The sequence below is a fragment of the Erpetoichthys calabaricus genome, chromosome 8, assembly GCF_900747795.2.
Source record: "Erpetoichthys calabaricus chromosome 8, fErpCal1.3, whole genome shotgun sequence".
In the NCBI taxonomy this organism is placed as follows: Eukaryota; Metazoa; Chordata; class Cladistia; order Polypteriformes; family Polypteridae; genus Erpetoichthys; species Erpetoichthys calabaricus.
The window spans coordinates 4,633,421-4,656,001 of NC_041401.2; the positions used below are offsets into that span (position 1 = coordinate 4,633,421).

The 22,581-nt window shown below is 47.0% G+C and overlaps 1 protein-coding gene across 5 annotated transcripts in view; it reads right to left on the reverse strand.

The window, feature by feature from the left end:
• Positions 1 to 22,581, reverse strand: part of znf385b (zinc finger protein 385B) — a 426,132-nt gene that overhangs the window by 120,010 nt on the left and 283,541 nt on the right. Inside the window, exon 1 of one of the 5 annotated variants that reach the window (XM_051930665.1) lies at positions 17,238 to 17,374. The exons of 2 other annotated variants lie outside the window; for them this stretch is intronic. The gene's annotated coding sequence lies outside the window, so the exon portion shown is untranslated. Of the gene's footprint in view, positions 1 to 2,849; positions 3,139 to 17,237; positions 17,375 to 22,581 lie in introns of those variants that run through there. 2 more of the 5 variants (XM_051930666.1, XM_051930664.1) reach the window with 2 other exon arrangements.

The window sequence follows — 22,581 nt, forward strand, 5'->3', positions numbered from 1 at the left end:
TACGACACACTCGTGTCCGTATTTTTTTTCCCCAATGAAATGACTTGCTCAGGGTCACCCATCTGTGTCACTCACTTGGACTGAACCTGTGACCCTGTGATCTCACAAAGCGCCTTTCCTTAGTGAACTGCATGTCAAAGTATTTTACTGTACGTTCATTCACATTCTTCAATACAATATATAATACTACAAAATACAACTGTGCGTTTTTCAGATGGAATTAATGACAGCTCAGAAATTCACTTGCAGATACTGACCCATGATGTTATATAGCGCCTTTCACAGTGAACGCCACCTCATGCCCCTTTATTGTATAACACACTTGTGTCCATTTTTCTGTTTTCTGTTAAATGCCTTGCTCAGGGTCACCCATCTGTGTTACTCACTTGGACTGAACCTGTGACCCTGTGATCTGATAAAGCGCCTTTCCTTAGTGAACTGCATGTCAAAGTATTTTACTGTAAATTCTCGTATATCAATACATTTGAATATTCTTAAAATGGAATCAGGTTGTTTCCTGCCTTGCACCCTGTGTTGGCTGGGATTGGCACCAGCAGACCCCCGTGACCCTCTAGTTAGGATATAGCGGGTTAGATAATGGATGGAATTAATGATCAGTGAATTGATTCGTTCAAAAATTCAGAAGTAGCTACCAAGCCAAGATTTTTTTTATAGTGCCTTTCATAGTGACTGTCAATCCGATGCCATTTATTGTACAGTACAATTCTTTCCATTTCTTTGTCAATTAAGTGTCTTGCTCAAACTTCTGTTACTCATTTGGACTGAATTTGTGAGCCTGTGATTTGATAAAGCGCCTTTTCTTAGTGAACTGCATCTCAAGGTACCTTACTGTACATTCATTCACATTCTTCAATACAATATATAATACTACAAAATACAACTGTGCGTTTTTCAGACGGGATTAATGACAGCTCAGAAACTCACTTGCAGATAATGACCCATGATGTTATATAGCGCCTTTCACAGTGAACGCCACCTCATGCCCCTTTATTGTATAACACGGTTAAACCGTTTTTCTGTTTTCTGTTAAATGCCTTGCTCAGGGTCACCCATCTGTGGTGCTCACTTGGACCCTGTGCTTATATATAGCGCCTTTCCTTAGTGAACTGCATGTTCACATTTGCAGCACACTCGCGTACGTCTCACATTAATGACTGCCAAAGTGACTGGCTTCGATATTCAGTCGTGATTTTATATAGCGTCTTTCACGGTGGCTCTTGATCACAGCCGTTTACACGTTGAATGACCCTGCGACAGCACATTCACGTACTGCAGTGCACAACACGCAGGTGGCATTACTGCCAGGTGAAGCGGTGGGTACAGTAAAGGTCCACTTGGTGGACCGGGGTCGCCCTCCGTTGTGTGTAGTCGGTATTTGTGACTTCGACGACCTTGGGGTCTCTTTGGATTCCGGAGAGCGCGCCCCTTCAGTAACCAATTCTGCGCACCCTTAAGGCGCATGCGCACTTTTGCTTTCATGAATGGCGCCCAGTGGTTAAAAACGACCACTCAGTATTGCAGGAGTTTGGGTTGTTTTTTTTTTTTTTTTGACGGGTGGTCCCCTCGGTGTCAGCAGCGCGCTCTTCTCTTAACTTTCATAACTGACGCCCCTACACCACCGCCCACGTCGCCTCATGGATTGACCGGCTGTACTGAATGGTGATGTTATATAGCGCCTTTCTCCGTCAGCTACACCGCACGGCTCTCTACAGCTGTGCCTGTATTTTCAGTTACGTCATCTGCGGCGGGGGGGGGGGGGGGGGGGGGGGGGGGGTTGGGGGGGGTCTTCCGGGGGGGTATGGTCGCACAAACCTGTCATGTCAAAAGTATGAACCCCTCGTCCCCAGCTCCTCACTTCATACTCACGGATGGTGAAGTGGTAAGCCCCCCTGTCCCGTGTAAACTGTGAAATGTCCAATGTTGGGGCGGGTGGGCTTTGTTAATAAAACGGCACGGAAATTCCCAGGGGTTCGAGAACAAGGACCACTTAAGTACCTCTTTAACAAACCCCCCCATTGTGAGGGGCTCATTTCATGCGGCGCGTGTACCGAAAGCCGGGCGCTCACTAAAACAAACCGCCGTCTCTCTGCGGCTCACGTGAAGGACTCTTCATTATTAGCCGCGTGAGGCGAGCCGCGTCTGGAGACCCTCATTAGATTTGAATTTCTAAGACCCCGCCCCCTTAGCTACTTCGTTCAATCCGGAAGAAAATCCCACCGCCTGCACTGCAGCCCCCCCAAGTCTTTCTGCTGCTTTTTTCTTCCAAAAGCACAGCTGGACTCCGAGTTTTCACCTCCTTGTCCTCTTTAAAATGAACGCGTGGACCTTCTCGTATCAAGTCTGCAGGAACAGATACGTTTAAGCGCGTGCCCCCCATTTTCGCACTAGAATTGTTCCCAGTTTGATTGCCTAAACCAAGCGGCGCGTCCATCGCACGATCTGCCAAGTCCTAACACAGCCGCGCAGCCCACCCCCATTCCAAACAGCCCCTCTCGAGGTTTCGTTTTTCTCTACTGCGCTTTTCTAATCCTAAACCGCCCTATAAATTAAAACGCCAAACAAGGCAGGGCAGACACGACTGTCGCTCCGACGAGCGCTGGAGTTGTCGCTGCTTTCCAGGTGTCATCCACACGTGGGCTCGTCTCGGGCTCTCAAGTTAATAACGAACGGTCAAAGGTTCAAATGAGTCGCCATTCCACCGTAACGTGTTGGTCAAGCCCGACACTGCCAGCTGCCCGCCTCGACCCCCGAGTGCTGCTGACCCCGTGTCGCTGCGCACAATTCAAAAGCTGTAGTAACAATATCATCAAAACAACAACTGCACGCACCTTCTAAACGATCGGGCGACGGTCCCTTCCGTGCGGGGGACGCGGGATCAGCTGACGAGTGGCACTCCGCAGGCCGGCACGCCCGCCGCCCGCCCGCTCATTCGCTCCTTCTTCCTTCTCCTCTGCTTGAGCCCGTTAGCAGGCCAGCAAATTCCTCCACTTCGGTTTCCTAGGAAATCAGCTCTGAGCGGAGCTCTTTGTTGGAGGCTGCAAGGCACGCCGTTGTTTGCGTGGCCGAGTTTGCCAAGGCGCCACAAGCTGGCGAGGAAAGAAGTGCAGCCGCCCGTTGGTCCCGCGTCGCCAGCACGCGCGCACCGAGCGCCCGATCTTCACTGCAGTGGGTCACTGGCCACGGGAGGCAAGGAGGGACGTCCCCCGCCTGAAAGGGCATAGGTGTCTCACCATCAGGGTGACTTCAGAGTACACCTTGGGGGCTCTGCTCGATAATGGGGGGGGGGGGGGGTTCGGGATATGCGAGAGAAAAAAGTGCAAAATGGGAAAAGTCCACAGGGGCCTACACGACTTTGACCTTCGCAGATCATAAACTCGACCGCTTACACTTGAATAGCAAGAACTGAAAAGAAAAACAGGTCTGAATTAGCGCATAAGAAATGGCACAAGTTACTTCAAGAGGTACAAACATACACGGTACAAAAAAAGGCCTGTAAACTACGGTAAAGCTACGGTACTAGTCGAGATCCTGTCACAGTACGTTATGGTATCACATTTTTGTGTCCTTCTTAACTAAAGGACAACTGTCTGTGTGCCCGTCCAGTTGCTACAGCTCTCTTGTTCCAAAAGATGGCCCAACACAAAAATTCATAGTAATAAACACATAAGCACATTACATTATCTTTCCAACAGATGGCACATCACAAACATTAACACTGCTTTATATGAATCTGTTACATGCCATACCAAATGGCACATAACTGAGACACATGCATTGCATTTGTCATTCCAACAGATGGCGCACCACAAATATTTAATATTTATAAAGTGTATTGCATTTGTCGTTCCAACAGATGGCTCCCCACAAATATTAAATGCTTTTACAAAACCCAAACCAAATAGCATATAACAGAGACACATGCATTGCATTTGTCATTACAACAGATGGTGCATCATATCTGTATTAATACAACGTATTGCATTTATCATTCCAACAGATGGCGCACCACAAATATTTATAAAGTGTATTGCATTTGTTATTCCAACAGATGGCACCCCACAAATATTAACTGCTTTTACAAATCCCAAATCAAATAGCATATAACAGAGACACATGCATTGCATTTGTCATTACAACAGATGGTGCATCATATCTGTATTAATACAACGTATTGCATTTATCATTCCAACAGATGGCGCACCACAAATATTTATAAAGTGTATTGCATTTGTTATTCCAACAGATGGCACCCCACAAATATTAACTGCTTTTACAAATCCCAAATCAAATGGCATATAACAGACACACATGCATTGCATTTGTCATTCCAACAGATGGCGCACCACAAATATTTAATATTTATAAAGTGTATTGCATTTGTCATTCCAACAGATGGCACCCCACAAATATTAACTACTTTTTCAAATCCCAAACCAAATGGCATATAACAGACACATGCATTGCATTTGTCATTACAACAAATGGTGCATCATATCTGTATTAATACAACGTATTGCATTTATCATTCCAACAGATGGCGCACCACAAATATTTATAAAGTGTATTGCATTTGTCATTCCAACAGATGGCACCCCACAAATATTAACAACTTTTACAAATCCCAAACCAAATGGCATATAACAGAGACACATGCATTGCATTTGTCATTCCAACAGATGGCGCATCACAAATGTTAACTGCTTTTACAAATTCCACAGCAAATGGCATATAACAGAGACATGTGCATTGCAGTTGTGATTCTACCAGATGGTGCATCATATCTGTATTAATACAATGCATTGCATTTATCATTCCAACAGATGGAACATCACAAACATTAGCACACTTTTACAAATCCCATTACAGTATCCACATTAATAAAAGGTGTCTGTCTGGTTGCTGTGTTTCTGTCATTGGAAGAGATGGCACATCACACACATTAACACTGCTTTATATGAATCTGTTACATGCCATATCAAACGGCATATAACAGACACATGCATTGCATTTGTCATTCCAACAGATGGCGCACCACAAACATTTGTATTGATTTTTGCTCCTTTTTCTGTCATTTATTATTTATGTTAACGCTCCTTTTGTTGATGATGTGTATTATTCTTCATTGTTGGTCCGGTCCTGTCTACAAGCTGCCAGTGTTATATTCCATGTGTTTTGTAGGTGGTCCCCCCAGAGGCCAATCACTACCCCCTACCTCATACTTCAGGAGGATCTCTCACAGTTCCCAACAGTTCATTTCGAATGTGTTAGGGAGCTGATGAGTTTACTTGTGTTCCACTGATTTCTGGGATTTCTGTATTTTGAACCTGGTTGCTCTGTTGTTGACTGTATTTCTAGATATTTGCGGTTGGACTTGATCACACAAGGCGGGACGGTGGTGCAGTGTCAGGCCTGCTGCCTCCCTGTAAGGAGACCAGGGTTCACATCCTGTGTGGAGTTTGCATGTTCCACCCCTGCCCTCCCCCATGTCTGCATGGGTTTCCTTCGGTGCTCCGGTGTTTCCTCCTACTATCCAAAGACATACCAATTAGGCAAACTGGCGACACTAAACTGTGTGCGTGGTTGGTGTGTCTGTTTACCCTCTGATAGACTGGCACCCTGTCCAGGGTTTGTTCTTGCCTTGTGCCCTATGCTAGCCAGGATAGGCTTCAGCAGACCTGCATGACCCTGTTCAGGACTAAGCCGCTTAGAAAGTGACCGACTGACTTGTTTGCATTGGCCTGAGTGTTTTTGGGCGATTTCTTTGTTTCTTGTGCTCCATGGAGCTTCTTTGTTATTGAAGAGCATTTTGAGAATAAATGTCTTATTTTTAGAAAGATTTGGCACAGGCGCTTATTACTAGCAGGGGTTTGGAGGTGATATCCCCCTCTAGTGGGCCTTATTTGAACTTGCTGAAATTTATGGGCTTTGGTATCCTAGCGCACAGCACGTAGGGAACACGGCAGGAACAATACCTGGGCAGGACACACACACACATGAGGGGTCGATTTAACAACCCCAGTTCCCATAACCTGCATGTCTTTAGAGTATCTGGCAGTTGCACGTGGACACGGGGAGAACATGCAGAATCCATACAGGGGGCCCCCCAGGAACCTGAAATTCCTGTGGCACCATGCCGCTCATATGGATGAATATTTTGGAGATAAATAAATGTATTGTGAAATGTGACACGAGTTCAACAAAAACTCTGCTTTTAGTGCTTATTTATTTATTTATTTTCAGTGACACCGCACGCAACATGAAGTGCGCCATGAAGTTTCAGCTGTCACTTCGTCCGTCACAGTCGAGATGGCGGCTCTAGCGAGCGCGCTGCGCTGTCCGTGTCAAGGCTGTAAAGCGCAGCTGGCCGGGCGCTGCCCGGATTACTTCGCCCCGTTAACGTGTCCGTTAATTCCTGCGCCGATTTTATTAGGCTGTAAACGCGCCGACGTGTTGTCGGTCCCTGTTGGGATTAACTGATGGTCGCCGCGTGTCCTGATGTTGTCCCCGAGTAGCGACCGAGTTAAATGGCAGGTTCACGGATATTTTTCGTCGCCCCGGCTATTTATTTCCCCGACTCCATTGGTAACGCCGTTAACGCACTGATGTACTTTGGCCTGAATTACATTATTGCTTCCACATAGCCGTTAATTTCCGACTCGCCGAATTGCTTAAACGCGTCTGCATGCCGGAGCTGACTTGTTTAATGGCGACCCCTGAAATTCTGGCGCTAAAAGGAGTTTAAAGTGCGAGGAAATGAACGAAACGTCGCGTCTCGAATGCGCATGTCAGCGCTCACCGAGTTAACCCTTCAAACTCGGCCTCTTTCTGCCGCTGCTGATTTATGACTAGAACTCCGTCATCCTGCACTCAATATTCACGTTCTAACCCTCAAAAACAAAGGTCAGGCATTTCTCGTTCAGAAGTATTAGTTATGATGTCCACATATGTTACAACAGACGTTTCACAAATGTTTTTAATAATAAACACATGCACTTTGAATGTTATATTGATTTCCAGTGGTGTTGGAATAAACTAACAAACTCACTAAAAGTGTCAGTGAGTGTGTCAGGAACACCCAGAAATAGATGAGCAATGGGTCCAGCCACAGCAAACTGGAGTCTTCTTCTTCTCCACTTATAACCATCCATGATCTTTGCCTGAGTAGTTGTTTTGGGTTGGGGTTGGAGGTTTTTCATCTCAATACGGAGGAGCAGCAGCTCTGCTTTGAGGTCCTCCTAAATGTCTGCACTCCTCACCCTGTCTCTATGGCCGAGCCCAGACATCCTGCAAAGGAGACATTCTTGTGGTCACAACCCAGAGCTCATTAGAACATTTGAGCAATCAGGGCAAGAACAGGCCATTCACCAGTCCTGTCCACTCAACTCCTCCAAAACGACATCAAGTCGACTTCTGAGGGTCCCTGAAGTTCTGCTGTCTACCACATCACTTGGTCACTTACTCCTCGAGTCTGTGCTTCTCTGTGTGAAGAAAAAACTTCCTAATGTTTGTATGAAATTAACGAGTTTCCAGCTGTGTCCACATGTTCTTGGTGAACTCATTTTAATGTCACCATCTTGATCCACCGGACTAATTACCTTCATAATGTTCAACACTTCAGTCAGGTCTCCTGTTCATCTTCTTAAGGCTCAGCTCTTTTAATCTTCCCTCCTGACTCATCCCCTGTAGCCCTGAATCAGCCAAGTCACTCATCTCTGGACCTTCTCTGGTGCTGCTATGTCTTTATGGAGACCCAAACTACGCACAGGACTCCAGATGAGGCCTCACCAGTGTGTTACAAAGCCTGAGCAGAACCTCCTGTGACTTGTACTCCACACATCAAGGTGCTATATGATAGATAGATAGAGATAGATATGAAAGGCACTATATAATATAGATATGAAAGGCATTATATAATAATGATAGATAGATGTGAAAGGTGCTATATAATAGATAGATAGATAGATATGAAAGGCACTATATAATAATGATAGATAGATAGATAGATAGATAGATAGATAGATAGATAGATAGATAGATAGATAGATAGATAGATAGATATGAAAGGCACTATATAATAGATAGATAGATAGATAGATAGAGATGAAAGGCACTATATAATAATGATAGATAGATAGATAGATAGATAGATAGATAGATAGATAGATAGATAGATAGATAGATAGAGATGAAAGGCACTATATAATAATAATGATAGATAGATATGAAAGGCACTATATAATAGATAGATAGACAGAGATGAAAGGCACTATATAATAATAATGATAGATAGATAGATATGAAAGGCACTATATACTAATGATAGATAGATAGATATGAAATGCACTATATAATAGATAGAGATGAAAGGCACTATATAATAATGATAGATAGCTAGATAGATAGAGATGAAAGGCACTATATAATAATGATAGATAGCTAGATAGATAGAGATGAAAGGCACTATATAATAATGATAGATAGATAGATATGAAAGGCACTATATAATAATGATAGATAGATAGATAGATAGATAGATAGATAGATGTGAAAGGTGCTATATAATAGATAAGATATGAAAGGCACTATATAATAGATAGATAGATAGAGATGAAAGGCACCATATAATAATAATGATAGATAGAGATGAAAGGCACTATATAATAAAGATAGATAGAGATGTGAAAGGTGCCATATAATAGATAGATAGATATGAAAGGCACTATATAATAGTAAGATAGATAGAGATGAAAGGCACTATATAATAATGATAGATAGATAGATAGATATGAAAGGCACTATATAATAATGATAGATAGATAGATAGATATGAAAGGCACTATATAATAGATAGATAGATATGAAAGGCACTATATAATAGATAGATAGATAAGAAAGGCACTATATAATAGATAGATAGATAGATAGATATGAAATGCACTACATAATAGATAGATAGAGATGAAAGGCACTATATAATAATGATAGATAGCTAGATAGAGATGAAAGGCACTATATAATAATAATGATAGATAGATAGATATGAAAGGCACTATATAATAATGATAGATAGATAGATAGATGTGAAAGGTGCTATATAATAGATAAGATATGAAAGGCACTATATAATAGATAGATAGATAGAGATGAAAGGCACCATATAATAATAATGATAGATAGAGATGAAAGGCACTATATAATAAAGATAGATAGAGATGTGAAAGGTGCCATATAATAGATAGATAGATAGATATGAAAGGCACTATATAATAGTAAGATAGATAGAGATGAAAGGCACTATATAATAATGATAGATAGATAGATAGATAGATAGATAGATAGATAGATAGATAGATAGATATGAAAGGCACTATATAATAATGATAGATAGATAGATAGATAGATATGAAAGGCACTATATAATAGATAGATAAGAAAGGCACTATATAATAGATAGATAGATAAGAAAGGCACTATATAATAGATATGAAAGGCACTATATAATAGTAAGATAGATAGAGATGAAAGGCACTATATAATAATGATAGATAGATAGATAGATAGATAGATAGATAGATAGATAGATAGATAAACATGAAAGGCACTACAGACCCCAAGATCCTTAAACTCCCCCGGTTTGAGGCAGCACCATCTCGTCATCCAGGAGGGGACACTCCGCCGTTTTCCAGCTGAGATCCGTGACCTCGGACGTGGAGGTGCTGACTTTGGCCACTTCACACAGACCGGCCCCCATGTGTGTGTGTCTAAGGTCACAGCCTCATCATCCTCAAAAAAGCAGAGACGTGATCCTGAGGCCACTGAACTGGACCCATTCCACTCCTTGGCTGCGCCTACAAATTTTGTCCCTAAAAGTTCCAAACAGAATCGGTGACAAAGGGCTTCCCACACCCACCATTTACTTCTAGAAATGTAAACGAAACTTTTGCTCCAGTTGTACAGGAACTGAGTGGGCCACAACAGCTGACCTTTCCTATCCACCTCTGTCTGTTAGTCTATTATATAGCGCCTTTCACACGTTATCTGTCTAACATTTCCATGTGATTTGGCTGATGCTTTTATCCAAGGCGACTTCTTACATTTGTGATTCAATCGGTTCCATTTCTTTTGTTTTTCCCTAATGGAGATCAGGCAGGTGACTTGACCTGCTCAGGGTCACTCAGTGGTGTCAGCAGTGGGATCAGAACTCACAGCCTCAGAGTCTGAAGTCCAAAGCCTTAACCGCTACGCCACACCGCCTGCCACCTTCGGTAAAGTTAACTTTTAAACAGGAGTCTCTTCAGATTATATTAATCTGTAAGCAGACTCGTTAATTCTTACACGCACAGAATCAACCTTTAAACGCGCCTGCAAGTTCTCAGTCGCCGCTGAAAGTGAGTGACGCTAATTAAACGTCTTGTGTAACACACCGATGGAGTTAACGTTTAAACGCGTCGGCAGGCCCGGCTCATCGGCTGGACCCTCCATTGACGGAGGTGAGCGCTGCTGGCGTCGGCGTCACTCTGAACACGTGGCAGGATTTGGCCGATTCCGACGGAGTGACAGCTCCATTACTCAATGCACCTCCACGCTCGCACATCTGACCCTCCTTACACAGGAATGCTCCGGGCGCCTGCTCTTCAATTCTCTCCAGATGCCACACACGGATCTGAACGCCGATGTCCAAAAACGCGTTCCTGGTTCAAAGTGGGCTGAGGGGAGGGGGGAGGGGGCATTCCCACCAACACACCCCCCCCCTTTTTCCCACATGAAAGTCCCAGCCGGGTAATCGGTGTTAAGATCTTCAAATGCTGCGTGTGTCAGGCGCTCGGTGGGCTTGGGCTTGAACCTCTGGGGTGGCAAAGCAAGTCCAACGTGATGAGTTTTAAATCTGGGGGTGGTGTGGGTGGCATCCATGGTGCTTTTCTAACCTGACGTGTCTCTGTGACAAACCCATCTGAGCGGACTTCTCCCCGGCCTGTCAGCTCGAGATTTTCTTGCCAAAAAACTTGCATGTGCTCAATTGGAAAGTTGCCCCGGGTAAAGGCGGCTGTCAAAGAAAAGCAATTTGAGCAGCTCAGCTAATCAGGGGCGCTGCTGGCGTGTTTTAAAAAGGGATAATTGGAGGCGCGGACAAAGGTCACATTCTTTGCTACCATAAGCTTCTTTAAAAAGGGAAACAGTCTGCATTTTATATAGCGCCTTTTACAACGAACAACCTGTAAATACAGGCAAAGTCGACAGAGTAAATTGGAAAAAAAAATACTGCAGCCAGTAAGGGGCCCAAAAACCACAAAGGCTAGTCAAGGGTTCAAATAACCTTCAGAAATTATAAACCCTGCCTTCATTTTCTCTCTCTCTCCCCCTAAATGCCCCCCACCAAGTGCTGTCCGACTCCCCAAATGAAATGACGAAGCCCCTATTAAAACCAGACAGGTGCCACCACATGGCATGAAATGAACACTTCAGGGACAGGAAGAAGGACAACAGCGCCACCTGGTGGGCCCCCACAGCGCCCACCTGCGGACTCCCGGCGCCCCGCTAATCTGGAGGACCACTGAGCTGCCATCCGGATTGCAAGTATAAGAAGAGTCCGGCTGCAGCTCAAGACACGCCCACTGCTGGACACGCCCACTCAACAGCCGTCACAGCACTCGCTGGGAATTTGATGAAAACGAAGCACAAGGTTCACCTTGGAATGGGCGTAAACAGGGACGGGGCGCTCTGAGGGTGTGCCCAGGTGCCCGTGACACCAAGGGGTCTTTTTTTTTTTTACCAAACAATCCCACATGAAATGATCGCGTGTCCACACAACGAAAACACTAATCGAGTGTCTAAGGGGGAATCCCCGATGACATGATCGAGTGTCTGTGTGGCAAAATCACCAAAAGAGGGATCCTCACGTAATGTGACATCAGCTTTAGTCACTGCGCCACACTGCCTGTTAATAATATTACAAATATGGCATACAGTCGATACAGAAAAGCACGGAGTTGGTCCCATAGTACACAGCTGATGCAGCCTAATAAATGATGGCACCTCAACTGGTGCCCACTGTCACATGAAACTTCCTGGGTGAAGCAGCATAAATGAAGCCACTGGGAAAAAAATAAAAACCAAAACATCACAGCAGGGGGTCATCCAAGACCCTGTAAGCCCCACTTGTAGGACATCCGAGCTGTGGCCTGCTAGGGGGTGACGTTTTGTTGCCTCACAAGTGTACTGGGGGACCCCTTTCTGGTTCAACCATTTGCTTGTGAGGCTAACGTGCAAGAATCTGTGGAGCCACTGGGGCGGCGTTCTACCCACATGACACCAGAAATTCAGGATGTCAGCCGAGACCCTGGAAATATTTACATGCAGGGCACCCAGAAGGTGCTTGGGGCGCTATATAAAAGGACCTTGGGACTTAAGAGGTGCTCAGCTGGTCAGAGGGAGGAAGGAGAGACGAAGTAGTGGGTGGTGAGCAGGGGGGACCTCACAGCGGCCCGGGGTCACTGAGGTTTAGTTTGAGTGGGGGTCATGCCCCTCTTTCACTTCTTTAGGTTTTGCTGTTCAACCCATTTTTGTAATTTTAGGTCTTCTGTATTGTAAGACGCCCCCTACAGGCCACAATACATCCATCCATCCATCCATCCATCACCCAACCCGCTATATCCTAACTACAGGGTCACGGGGGTCTGCTGGAGCCAATCCCAGCTAACACAGGGCGCAAGGCAGGAAACAAACCCCGGGCAGGGCGCCAACCCACCGCAGGGCACACACACCCACACACAATGCACCTAAACTGCATGTCTTTGGACTGTGGGAGGAAACCGGAGTACCCGGGGAGAACAAGCAAACTCCATGCAGGGAGGACCCGGGAAGCAAACGCAGGTCTCCTAACTGCGAGGCAGCAGCGCTACCCACTGCGCCACCGTGCCGCCCACAATATACACACTCTTAATAAATAATAAAGGAGACAAAGTCGCGATTCAGAGCGATGCCACAGGGGAACCGTTTTTGGATCCCAAAAGACCCATCCACATGACCCGATGATGATGATGAGCTCGGGTCGTCTTGACCTCTTAGTGCCCTCCTTGGTCTCCCACCACATGCGAGGGGCCGACTTCATACGCAAAGGACCCTCCACAGAATGTCATGCGACGGTGGAGCCACACAAGCCAGCAAAGGGCCATTTTAGGACCAGTCATTGGCAGAGGGCACATATGTATGAACAGACGTGTGAAAAAGTAAGTGCACCCCGTGACATAACATGTCAAGCTCTGATCTTCGTTTAAACAGCATACACCGATGAAGGTGATGAAATATAACAAACGTCAGGCCACATTTACATGCTGGGGTCCGCTGTATAATTCAAATAAATACCAAGGCAAACACGTCCTGTGAAAAAGTAAGTGCACCCCCAGATTTATAACTGGGTGGAAATGACCAGAACATCACAAGAGGGGGGCTTGAAGGAATTCAAATGTCAGACATTTCGCTTGGTTTGCTCCTCGTTATTATCGCCGCGTTGAGGTCCACAGAGCCCTCTGAGGCCTTCACAAGGAAGGTTCCGGGTGCCTAGGGGTGTCAGAAGGGACCTCCACGCAACTGTTAATCAACTGTCTCACTGTGTGGGACGTTCATGTACAGGTGGAGGAGATTTCAAGCAAACAACTGCCCGCTTGGTCAGGGTGGGCCGCCCCAGCAAGTCACATAGCCCGAGAGCTGAAAGAAGTCTGCTAGGAGTCCAGAATTTCACCACGGGACCCCCAATTAGCTCTTGTCACTGTTAATGTCACAATGCACAAATGAGACTGACATTAGGAGGAACAGCAGGGCAAGACTGAAGGAGCAGCTCGGCGGAGACCCAGAGTTGGGGGACACACAAAGCAAAGGCCAAGTTACTCAGACCCCCGTAGCAGGAGACGCGTTGGGAAAAAACCAAAGACGCGTTTGGGCAGAAGATCCTGATGGTAAAACGTGGAGGGGGGAAACGCTCTGCTGTGCTGCAGTAGGACCCGGGCAGCCCTCAACTGAAGACCACCCCACCTCCCCCCTTGTCTGGGGTCCAAACGCCTGCTTTGTGACTTTGTTGCTCATTTTTGTTTTATTTGTATGTGCTGATATTTATGATTTGCAGAATTCTTTATGGTTTATGTATCTGTACCTATGTATCTCCGGGGGGGGGGGGGGGTCCCCCAAGAGGCGGGGCCACCTGGAGTTGATAAATCGGGGCATGGGGAGTTACTGTGAGTTTTTTGGGATATTTTGAACCCGCGCTCTCCTCCTTTACAGGACCGCACCTTGGACTCTGTGGCACTTTGGTCACCTGGATGGCCGCGTCCGTGTCACTCCTGTTGGGCTTCACAGTGTCGAAGAGAACTTTGGGGCTCCGCCCCCTGCTCACCTTACTCGCCAACCCCTCACTGGGTGCCCGCTATGTCACAGCTGAGCCGCTCAAAGGGCGTCGGGCACCCCCTCCGTTAGAAGGCCTGATTGCATGTTGGGATGTAGAGGAGTGTGAGGGGCGCAGGAGGAAGATGGTAATCAGCTACTTGAGTGTCACACTACAACTGTCTTTTAAATACCAAGGAATAATAAAACGCAGTAAAAAAATGTAATAAAAAAAGTCAATGAAAAAATGAAATGACATTAACGCCTCGTCAAAAACAAAAGTACCACTGGTGGTACTTCAAGTCATGCCAGGTGGTACTCGTGTGGTCCTTTATTTTCCTTTATTTTCCACAAATCAATGTTGCAAGAATGCCAATATGTTGCATATAATCATATACAGTATAAGTATACTACTGTAAATGCGTGGAAGACTCCAAGCCAGCTTTTATTAGCGTGGGCACCCATTTCCTTAATTAGTTTAATATCATTTTAACGTCATAATTATAGTCATTATAGCGATTATAGTGACTTTTTCTTCAAAACAAAACGGGCGTAAATTAATTAAAATAATTCATTGACAGTGGTACTTCAGTTTACTGGTCCTCGCGGAGTGGTACTTGTTCAAAAAAGTTTGAAAACCGTGGGCCTAACTTACATTCTATAAGCGTTGCTTTCTCGCGTATTCTTCGGGATATTTTCCTCTTTCTCGTTGCTCTTGATTTGTATTTTCTGTGCCTCTTTTTTTATTCATTTTCTGTTTTTCGACGTTAGCAGCTCCTGATGCTCTTTTTTTCCATCGCGATCTAAAATTTAAGGGTCTTGAATTGATAATTCGCTTCCCTGCCTTGCCATTACAAGCGACTGCGCTGAAGGGCGAGTTAGCAGTGTCACAGGGTGGTCCGGAGGGAGGATGTGTGCGCAGCAGGAGTAACGATTGGGCGAGTGGTCAAGGCTGAAGAACGCCGACACGACGCAAAACTTTCTCAATAGCCTGTGTATGCTGTTATATCTAGCAGGGGTTTGATGGGACGTTCCCCCTCCACAGCGAAGTCACCTTATCAGAAGTGGCTTTGAGACTTAGGTGCTTCGAGTTCATGACACCCACCATCATTGAATCCCCCTTGGAATTCTTCAACCAGAGGGTGCCTGTGGATAACGTGAGACCACCAGTCCGAGGATGAACTTGCAACCTCACAGGTGGCGCAGTGGTGGTGCTGGTGCTGCTGCTGCTTTGCAGTAAGGAGATTGTGGGTTCTCTTCCCAGCTCCTCCCTGTGTGGAGTGAGAAAAGCTCTATATAAAATTAAAGAATTATTATTATAATGGTGAGGACCCCCTAAGCATAACAGCAAATCCTCCAAGGAATGGCTGAACAGCATGAAACGCCGAGTTCTGGTATGGCCAAAGCAAAGTCCAAATCTGCTGTTGTTGGGGGGTTTGAAACAGGCTGCGCACACAAGAAACCCCCCGAAAGATCACACAGCCCAAAGAGCTCTGCGTGGAAGAGTGGGAGAAACTTTCACCGAGTCCACGTCAGAGACAGCTAGATGGCTATTGAAAATGCCACCTTGAGGGGGGCTATTAGAGACGAGGGTGGACTTACTTTTTCTACAGAAGAAAATGGCACATCTGTTCATTTTCCATTGAATAAATTATTACAACATCAATTTTTATTTATTTTTTTTAACATCATCACCTTTACCTGTAAGGCGGCACAGCGGGCACAGTAAGTAGTCCAGGGTTTGGTTCCTGGGGCCTCCCTGCATGCAAGCTGTTGTAGCACATGGGCACTGGCTGGGACCCACGGGGTTTCTGATGCCCATCAATGCTTCTGTTTTTTTGCTATCAACACAGGGTCCCCAGAGCACTACTTTGCCCGGGGGGGCCTATGATGCTGGTAAGATGGCCCTGCCTGCATGGAGTCTGCATGTTCTCCCAGTGTCTGCATGGGTATCGTCCCATTTACGTTAGGTGAATTGATCGAGTGTCTGTGCACCGTTGGGTCATCTTGTTAGGTTAGGTGAATTGGCGATGCTAAATTGTCCCTAATGTGTCTGTGTGTGTGTTTGCCCTGTGATGGAGTGCCACCTTGTGCCCTATGCTAGCTGCAATAGGCTCCAGCACTCCCAACCTGTGACCCTGGTTTGGATTAAGCATCTTAGAAAATGGGGCAGCATGGTGACGCAGTGGGTAGCGCTGCTGCCTTGCAGTTGGGAGACCTGGGTCCTCCCTGCGTGGAGTTTGCATGTTCTCCCACAGTCCAAAGACATGCTGGTTAGGTGGAGTGGTGATTCTAAATTGGCCCTAGTGTATGCTTGGTGTGTGGGTGGGTGTGTTTGTGTGTGTGTCCTGTGGTGGGATGGCACCCTGCCCAGGACTGGTGTCTGCCTTGTGCCCTGTGTTGGCTGGGATTGGCTCCAGCAGACCCCCCGTGACCCTGTGTTCAGATTCAGCGGGTTGGAAAATGGATGGATGGATGGATCTTAGAAAATGACAGGACATGACCTTTACCTGTAGATCATCAAATCCTGATTATGTCCACAAAGGTTAAAAAAAAGCAACAGCATTTCATGGGGTGTACTTACTTTTTCACATGACTGTATATAAGAAGTCTGACAAACGACAGCCCACCATTCGGTCCATGAAGACGCACACCGCATAAACATTTATGGTCTGAAAACGACTGCTGTTAAAAGTTTGTGATGGCAGCTGCCGGAGTCTCCGAGTGCAGCCATACTGGGGCGCTCAGTCCCGAGTCTCTCTGCACTTTCTGTAGCTGGCAGAGTGCGCTTCTGTGGCTGCCTGTCAAGCGACACGCACGCACCGGGCACACGCGACTCGCACGAAGACTCCAACTTACCGAACCAGCCAACGGCGGCGACTCGCAGAGAGAAAGAAGTCAGCAAGTGGCGAGTGGAGTGTCGGACTCCGCAGGTCCGCTCCGGTCACGTCTGATGCCCTCGATCGTCCACCGTCTCCCCGAGGTCAAAAAAAAAACAAAAAAAAAAAAAAACAAATTTAAAGAAAGTCTGCAGAAGGAGCTGCGCGAACTTGTCTACGTGCCAGATATTTATAGCGCCCCAACCCGTCGTGTCTCGCGGCACCCCGAGGTGCAGCTCCGCCGAGTCCGTCCGCGCGGGCGCGCGCCTGCCTCGCTGAAACTCGCGCAGACAATAAGCTGGGCTGTCAGCCGCTGAAGCCACCGGAGAAAGGAAGGAAAAAAAAAAAGGAAAACGAAAAGTAGGTCAGCGCGCGCCGCTCAGGAGGTGTCGTTAAAATGACTCGATCGGCTCGAGGCGCTCACATACGAACGGAGTCGGTGGTGCTGTGTCGGGGGGTAATGGGCGGGTCAGTCCGAGCGCACGAATCCGAATCACCGCCAGAGACGAGCGGCCGGCGCCGATGTGGAGCGAACACAGCTGAGAGACCTGACGGGGCGAGCGGGGGGCTAAATTAGGGGGGGTGGCTGAAATCGTCCAGAAGGTTGAGTTGTGGAGTTTTTATTTGGGGGGGGGGGGAGGGTGTGCTATCGTTTTGGGAGAAACGTGTTATAATAATAATTCATTACATTTATATAGCGCTTTGTGTGTGGTACCAATAAAAAAAAGTCAACTAAGTTGGGGGGGGGGATCACTGTGTGTGTGTGTGTGTGGGGGGGGGGTTATTATTTATAATTTGGCCGACCCCTTTAGCCAAGGCGACTTACAACACATTTGGTTCAATTTCTTCGGTTATTCCAGTTTGGGCGGACGTGCTCAGTGTCACACCGTGACGTCATGTCGTCACACTGCGTCAGCAGGACAGCAAGCGCGGGGTTTGAAGTGCGGAGCCCCCAGCGCTACACCGCACTGCTTAGACGTAAAGGCGACAAACATATTATTTGTAATGTGGGGGGGGGTTGCTGGCAGAACAGCGGAGGAACACACAGGTCCGAGCTTAATGCTACTCGATTATGTTGGATAAAAGAGCCTGCCAAGTAAATACATGGAAATATAAACGTAAATGAAACATTTTTTTTTTGGGGGGGGGGGTCTGTCAAGTAGGGAGACAAAGGCGGAAGTAGAATCAAAACCCGCGTTTATTTGGTTGTGTTTGGCTTGAGGCTGCTTGGGTGAAGAGGGTCTCACTTGGAGGTCGGGGGGATTACAGAATAAATTGGAGGGGGCCGATCATTCCCCTTTATGGAGGGGAGACAAAGACAATTAAGATGAGGTCTGTAAGGACTAACAGAAGATACGTGAGAGTCTGCAGGGACACCCCTAGAGTTCAGAATTAACAAAGCTGCAGAGTGGGAGTGTTTTTGTTTGGGGGTTTGTGTGTGTGTGTGTGGGGGGGGGGGGGGTTCCAAGGAGAAATGTTGGGGGTTTCTTCACCTGGACTGGCATATTCATTTGAGGTGGGGGGGGGGATTTTTTAAGTGGTATGCAAGTTGTACCAATTGGGGGAGTCAGGGGGCATTATTAATGGTATAAATAGTACGCAAGTTGCCCCCCTACAGTCACAATGCATTGCTGCCAATGTATTCGTTTGGAAGGGGGTGGTGGTGGTGAGGGGAACTGGAGATTTAAGAAGTGGTATGCAAGTTGCCCCCCTACAGTCTAAATTGTCTCCAAACTGTTGACTGGTAGGGCTTGGGAGGGCACTGGCGATGGCATAGGTGGTGTACAAGTCGGCCCCTGCAGTCACAAAAATCTGCCCAATGTATTAATGGGGGGGGGGGGGTTGGAGGCATTAGGGACAGTATAAGTGGCATGCAACCCCCCCCCCCCCATATTCACAATGAATTGTTCCTAATGTATTAATGGGGATGGCTGGGGACAATACATTATACAAAGTTATTATCAATCTTTAATTTAATATTGTTTTGTTTTTTTTGTATCAGTATGCTGTTGGAGTGTGTGAATTTCCCCTTGGGATTAATAAAGTATCTATCTATCTATCTATAAGTGGTATGCAATTTGCCCCCCTACAGTCACAATAAATTACTGCCAATGTATCCATTTGGATGGGTTTGAGGGGTACTGGGGATAGAACAAGTGGTATGGAAATTGCTCCCTGCAGTCACAATGAATTGCCACCAATGTATTATTTTAACTGGTAGGGGTCAGGGGGCACTGGGGATGGTACAGGTGGTATGCAAGGCACCCTCACACAGTCACAATGACCCGCCCAGTTACTCAGCCTGCCATACGGCGACTCGCCAGTGCTGTTAGTGGGGGGAGTACAGGACCACACATTGTTAAAAGGTGACATTGAAAGAACAATAAAAATCCCCTCATGCTCAGTGCCCCGAAACTTCAATAAACGATTCTGTGTGTTGGATTTGGCTGATGCACAGTGTCACCTGTATGAGTGTAGTGTATGATCTTTTGGGGGGTCCAGTCTGGAGAGCGATGATTCGAGAAGTGTCTGGCCACAGACCCCCAGGAGCTCTGCGATTCAAGAGTACCTCTCAGCGGCCAATCAAATTGCACATCTCTGTCACATGATTTAGACAGCTGGGAAAACCCTGTGAAGGAGCTACGGAGGTGTGTGTGTGTGGGGGGGGGGGTACGTGTTTCTGTCACATGATTTGGATTCAGTAAAAGTACACGGAAGGACAACGGAAATAACGAAGAGATCTGCAGATGGACGACTTTTTAAAGCCATTTAAATGTGTGTGGGTGTGTTTGTGTGTGTCCTGTGGTGGGTTGGCACCCTGCCCAGGATTGGTTCCTGCCTTGTGCCCTGTGTTGGCTGGGATTGGCTCCAGCAGACCCCCGTGACCCTGTGTTCGGATTCAGCGGGTTGGAAAATGGATGGATGGATTTTAGATGCTTACAGAAAACAAGACTTCTGAGTTCAATTGGAATGCAAAGGCATCTGAACGTAATTATCAGTGTGTGATTTGATTGGAAGGAGGAGCAGGAAGGAGAGCAGAAGCCCCGCCTCTGACCACGCCCCTTCAATTCCACTATATTGTAAGTGCCCATCTGACAGGAAGTCCCTGCAGGAAGGAGAGCGGATGCCCCGCCTCTGACCACGCCCCTTCCATTCCACTGCCTTGTAAGTGCCCATCTGACAGGAAGTCTCTGCAGGAAGGAGAGCAGAAGCCCCGCCTCTGACCACGCCCCTTCAATTCCACTATATTGTAAGTGCCCATCTGCCTGGAAGTCTCTGCAGGACAGAGAGCAGAAGCCCCGCCTCTGGTCACGCCCCTTCAATTCCACTATATTGTAAGTGCCCATCTGACAGGAAGTTTCTGCAGGAAGGAGAGTGGAAGCCCCGCCTCTGGTCACGCCCCTTCAATTCTGCTGCCTTTTAAAGTGCCCATCTGACAGGAAGTCTCTGCAGGAAGGAGAGCGGATGCCCCGCCTCTGACCACGCCCCTTCCATTCCACTGCCTTGTAAGTGCCCATTTGACAGGAAGTCTCTGCAGGAAGGAGAGCAGAAGCCCCGCCTCTGACCACACCCCTTCCATTCCACTATATTGTAAGTGCCCATCTGACAGGAAGTTTCTGCAGGAAGGAGAGTGGAAGCCCCGCCTCTGGTCACGCCCCTTCAATTCTGCTGCCTTTTAAAGTGCCCATCTGACAGGAAGTCTCTGCAGGAAGGAGAGCGGATGCCCCGCCTCTGACCACGCCCCTTCCATTCCACTGCCTTGTAAGTGCCCATCTGACAGGAAGTCTCTGCAGGAAGGAGAGCAGAAGCCCCGCCTCTGACCACACCCCTTCCATTCCACTATATTGTAAGTGCCCATCTGACAGGAAGTTTCTGCAGGAAGGAGAGTGGAAGCCCCGCCTCTGGTCACGCCCCTTCAATTCTGCTGCCTTTTAAAGTGCCCATCTGACAGGAAGTCTCTGCAGGAAGGAGAGCAGATGCCCCGCCTCTGACCACGCCCCTTCCATTCCACTGCCTTGTAAGTGCCCATCTGACAGGAAGTCTCTGCAGGAAGGAGAGCAGAAGCCCCGCCTCTGACCACACCCCTTCCATTCCACTGCCTACCAAGTGCCCATCTGACAGGAAGTGTCTATCACTTGCTGGACAAACATGCAGAAAGGCACATCACTCGGTGCAACAGAATTTTTCTTTTTACTTAAACTTTTTGTTTTATTGCCTTTCAGAATACCCACAGGGTATTAAGCAGGGCTACCCCTAAATGTTTGTGTTTGGTTTGTTTTCACACCAGGAATAGATGGAGCTGCTGCCGAAGGTGGGCGCCTTCCCCTCAGGGCTCGGATTTTTATTCTGTGTCCTTTCCTGTCAAAATGGCCTCTGGCAACCCTGGCCAGAAATAAAAATGAGTTGACAAAAGAGATGGATGGCCGACTGAGGACATTCATCACGATCAAGCCCGCCAATCCATCACGCTGCAGCCGGGTGTCACCCGAGCAGAAAGCTGTGGCCGTGCCACCTTGCGCTCGCCCTTTCATTAAAAAGCCATCACTCATTCCCAACACTTTTTTCCTTTTTTGGTCACAGACAGCCAGGTCTTTGTCGGCCGAGTTTCTTCCTTCACCTCAAGACGTCCTCTCCTGTGGACAGCCAAGTAGTTGACCACTCAGCCCCTTCTGCAGGTCCACACTGACCACTTCTGCTGCTCACCAGCCAATGAAAGCTCAGCTCACTGCGTTCTGACTCTCCGGCTCCCCCTACAGGTTTCTTACTGAAGTCTCAATGGCCAACTCTTCACTGCTGTGAGCCACTAAAGAAGAGCAGCTCATTGGTACAGATGTGTGCCAACTGGCAAGATGCGGAGGATTTTAAAATGGTGGGTGTCCCCCCACCCCACCCCATTCCCCATTTGCATTGTATTATCAGGTTTTGCCTCACGATTCCTACCCTGACCTTTATTTTCCTTTACCGTCTCTTCTTTATTTACTTTAAAGTATTACTGTTGTTCATATATTTATTGTAATTGTTTGTTAATGTTGTCTTGTTTGTTTGGAATCAGTTGTTCTTCTGTGTCGCTTGTACTTTGTGGGTGGGACCTCCAAGAGGCGGGGGCCACGCGGAAGCCCCGCCCACAGCCCTTATATTCAGAAGCTGTGAGCCGAGTCTTCAGCTGTGTGTGGAGTTCACTTCAGTTGGAAGTTCCTGGTGATTTTTTCCTTCTCTCTTTTGGGGTTTTTGATTATTTGCATTGCATACTGGGACTTGTTTGCTGTCGGGTTGTTTAATTTCTGTCCATTTTCTGAACAAAGTCTTT